The sequence below is a fragment of the Nicotiana sylvestris genome, chromosome 8 (assembly GCF_000393655.2).
Source record: "Nicotiana sylvestris chromosome 8, ASM39365v2, whole genome shotgun sequence".
Taxonomy (NCBI): Eukaryota; Viridiplantae; Streptophyta; class Magnoliopsida; order Solanales; family Solanaceae; genus Nicotiana; species Nicotiana sylvestris.
Genome location: NC_091064.1, coordinates 51,462,918 through 51,468,131, shown reverse-complemented (window position 1 = coordinate 51,468,131; position 5,214 = coordinate 51,462,918).

The following is a 5,214-nucleotide window of genomic DNA, read 5'->3' as shown; positions in this document are numbered from 1 at the left end:
TCCTTCTACACCTTTAACTTCGCTGGTACCATACGATACGGTGCCCGGCACCAAAATAATACTGAAATCGACAACCTTGTCCGGTGACATGACCGGCAGGAGGAAACACATTCGGAAAAATCCCTCACCACTAGAACTGAATCAATAGAAGAAGTCTCTGCACTGACATCCATCACGAAGGCCAAATAAGAAAGACAACCCTTCTCAACCATCCGCTAGGTCTTTAAAATGAAATCACCTTGCTGTGAACATAATCCGTCAAACCTCGCCACTCAATCTGTGGCATCCCCGACATAGCCAACGTCCTCATCTTAGCACAACAGCACAGAATAACACAACACTGAGACAACCAGTCTATCCTAATATCACATACAAAATCTAACATATCAAGCAACAAAGATCCACTCGGGTCTCCAAACTCCCAATAGTTACCACACCAGACCGATATACGCGATCCACAACCATGACCTAACCTGTCTATGAGGACTCCCAGTCTCTAAATCCATACAGCATGCGAATCACCATATCTGATCCCAACCCCACCGTCCGAATACACAACACACCTCTAACACCCAATCATCCCACGAGAGGTACTCTTATAATTCTTTTGTGCCACAAAGTAAACTCGGATATTAGTAGTCGATCCAACAAAAAAATGCCACAATACTAGTGAGGTATCCTCAACTTAAACACATCGCCATTTCTAAAATGTATACCGTCATCAAGCCACACCAATCAATGATCCCATTTATCTAGTCATCTGAAATTGTCCATGCTACTTAAGAATTTGTGACCTTTCTTTCAAAACTGAACCGTGACCTTACGCATGCAAATCTCAATCCTACACAATATACCGCATACACCATACCATTCTAGGATAAACATGAGAACTTCATATCCCTTCCGAGCCATAAGCACCTACGTACTCAACTAGCCAAGAACTTTCCATTGATCCTATCTAGAAAAAAATCACTACATATCCCATGCTCCTCACGCTCATAGCAAATATACATCTCTAACCGTGGTAGAAACCATCAAGACTCTCCAAATTCCATTTGCACAAAACTAAACAATCAGGACTAAATCTTCCTAACTCAATCAAGATACGTAGGGAACTAAAACCCAAGAGCATTGCCGTGAAACACCTGCAGAAACTCATTACCTTGTAAGCATCCAAAGAACTGATCATATCCTTACCATGCCGATCCGGCCTACTACCAAGATATCCCACCTATCCAAGTTCCTTCTAATTTACCTTCAACTTGATACTTCTTCTTGCTATAACACCATAATTCCTCAGCCCAAACTCACCACATGAGAACCAATCATAAAACCACATCGTCTAAGGCTCACAAACCGCTGGATACTCTCTTAAATATTCCCAAAAACACCACATTCAAAATACCTACCCTTAAGGGACTTCTTGCGAATCCAAAGCCATTACCTTTACCTTCCTGATACTGATATATAGAATTCCATAATGATATAGAAATACCACGAGTCTTGACATCCTTCAATGCAAACCTCAGTTTCTAGCCAAATATACAACCTCAAAATCTCCAATTATTACCTGTAAAATCTGGAACACATTAGAACCATTCTCGATAGTCATCCACTCTACTCAATCCGCAATTAGACCGATCAAACGGATCAGACGACCTGTGCTTCATTAGCACTCTGACACCGCAAAGTGTAACCTCACCTTAATGCAACCAAGAAACTTTATGATCTATGCACCGCACATCCTTTACAAATAACAACTCAAGTCATCCCACGATCCTCATACACCCATACAGCATAACATAACCTTTATTGAAATTTCCTTTACTCGAGCCATCCTCGGTCTCAACCTTCGTAAGCCATAACTTATTCACCAGTACACCTCAAACTGAAACCAACATAGCACATAACCGTGTAATCAACTAATCAATAGCAGACTCCCTCACTTGGATCATGCCATAGATCAAAACACACAATAACTCATAATGTATATACTTTATTACTGCCATAAATAATACCATAGTGAGATTGAACTCAATCCTTCATAAGCTCGTGAAACACAGACCATCTAGTACTTCAAATCTTCTGCAAATCTCGAATTCACCGTCGTAACAGTCATGCCCACTCTCTTAAGCGACCCAAATTTAAATTGCAACACATATACTTCATTGGTGAAGGAGATCTTCCAACAACAACATAAGGACCACACAAACTTGAGAGCACTCCGCAGGAGATAACCCACCTGCTTCTCCTCAAACTAACATCTTTTTATACCCTTCCACCGTCATAAACATTACGCATTCATTTAATCTTCCTGAGTCTGAACACATCTCACAACGTGAAATCTACTTCACTTCCCAACTAGGCAACATGAAAAGATCCTTCATAACACCTACAACTCGGGGCTATACATCAAATCATAATGGAAATCAAACACCAAATAGTTCTTGCTGCCCCAAAGCAGGCCCTTCTCGCCTCATTCAATTCATATGAAAATATCTCGCAGTCACATCACCCTAATCACATAGCTATCCCATAATCACTTCCCTTAATAGGGATATAACAGAACATATAGATCCAGAAACACGCGCTTACACAATCAACAGCTCAAGGCTAAAGCTATAGGCAAAAATCCGGCCTCAAGTCTTCTAGACTGGCCCAACCTCGACACACAAAGATCACATCTCGCCCCTCGATCAGGGAATCACAAGCTATCAATGCACATCTGGTACTAAGCGCTCATGCACGCATATGAATGCCTAGAAGGAATTCAAAGAGTTACATTTCAAGCTAAATCAATGACGCACGATAAGAATTCAAGAATATGAAGTTTTTCCTAAAGGTTCTGCAGCCTCCCGAGGATAAGTACAAATGTCTCCGTACCGATCCGCGATACTCTACTAAACCTGCTCATGACTCGTGAGACCTATGTAACCTAGGGTCTGATACAAACTTGCCACGACCCTAAAACTGACCCGGTCATGATGGTGTTTATCGTGAAACTAGGTCAGCCGACACAACTCCCAAATTAACCAGTTAATCAATAACAATCGTTTTTAAGCCTTTAATTAATCAGATATCTCATAATGTAAGTCTAAATGAATAGTGCAGAATAAATACACTAGCCCGACATCGGGGTGTCACAAGTCACGAGCATCTACTAAGGTCTGAATACAACATGAGTCTAAGAATGTACTAAATACAATATAAGGAAGACAAGAGGAAGAAAAGCAGTGCTGCGAACGTCTGGCAACTACCTTGCTAACTCCAATGACTCTGCCACTAGGCATTCAACACCCGCTACTGGGTTCAAAACTACTTGAATCTACACACAAGGTGCAGGGAGTAATGTGAGTACGCCAACTCAGTAATTAATAAAAGTAAACGAAAGCTGAGCAGTAGAAAACACGTAATCCATGTCATAATAGTACAACAAATGTAGATCATTGTCAAAGCAGTACACAAAATCATTTACCTCGTTATCAAGCTCAGTTCCAGTAAAAATCTTTTAAAATAACTTTCAATGTTTTTGATATAAAATGGGACAGGGTACCGGTCTACCCATAAGTTTATAGTAAAACTCTGACATATGACTCATAGACTTGGCTGCACACCGAATGAGATGAAGTTTTACCGATCCTTTGTTGAATGCCAATCTCATGTACGATGAAGGCTCATCAAACTGATTATCTATACCTGCAGGCATGAATGCAGCGTCCCCAACAAAAGAACGTCACTACGAATAATGTACTAGTATGTAAGGCATGTAAATAAGTAAATACAGGACATGAAAGAAAACATGGAGTAAATGACTCAACCTGTAAATCTGGATGATTCTGTAAATTAAAATCAGGAAATATCTTTAATGTCATGCATATGCATATAAATATCATGTAATGCATAGTTCTGTATGTACATATCATCATCAAGCCTCTGAGGGCATCCCATCATATCATTTTAGCCATTGTGGGCAACATCATCGTATACCAGCTGATCAGGTGGCAGTGCGTATATAATGCCATAACTTTTTTCCCATATTCCATATACATATATTTACATATATACGCGTATATAACGCCATCTGGTGCCACTGTGGGCAAAATCATCAACGTATACCAGCTGATCAGGTGGTGGTGCGTATATAACGTCGTAACATTTTCCCATATCCCATATAAATATAATATACATATATACATGTATATAATGCCATCTGGTCATGGGTCAATGTACATGCATAAATGCATGAAATGCATATGAAATATGTTAATAAAATCTCTTCGAAATGCCATAAAAATCAATATACCTTTCGGATAAACTTTATCAAATACGTAACACACAAGTCTATTTGCTGTAAATTTACGAATAACATGTCAATAACACTTCATTAAACTCACAGCCTAGTATTAAAAAGGAGGTAAATTAATTAACCAGTAAAGTAAATAAAATAATGTTGGCTAATTAAAACACAATCCCTAAAACACAAAACAATTGAAAGATAAAAAAAATCTGAAGGGGGGAAATAACATACAAGGATACATGTTGTCATAATACAAACCGTAAATAATTGCTTAGGCTTCAGTAAATATACTTAAACATCAAAATGTAGATATTCATTCTCAAATAAAAATGTACTCCAAGTGGTCTTCAAACCTTCCAATTCCTACATCATTTAGCAATTTAGGTTTTCAATAAAAATATCTCACCAGATTTAATCATCATGAATCACCAATTCCTTTAAGGTAATGTTCTTTTATATTGTGAATAAACTATATAGATCGCTTAATCATATAACATTCATGGTGCTATCTTGTGGTCTTATGTGAATTGGTTCAAGCTCTATTCCAAATTTGATCAGAAGATATAACAATAATTCACATGGGGAAGCAGGAATATAGAGACCCTTAGTATTTCTATGAACGTTTATGGAAGTTGTGCATTTTCTCATTTCGTTCATGTCGTGTAGATCATGCCAAAAGAAAAAGAAGGGATAGCCTTAACATACCTTTTAACGTCAACTTCCTACTTGTATATGTGAACAATCTCCTCAATTTTGAGAAAACCGATATAGGAAATACACATCTAAGTTCATGGTTTGTTGTAATGCAAGGAGCGTTTCTAATCTCAAGCAAATGCGTCATCCTGAAGCACAAGACATGTCTCCTCTTTCCTCTTGAACCAGAATACATCTCCTAGCTCATTTCTAAACACTGCTAC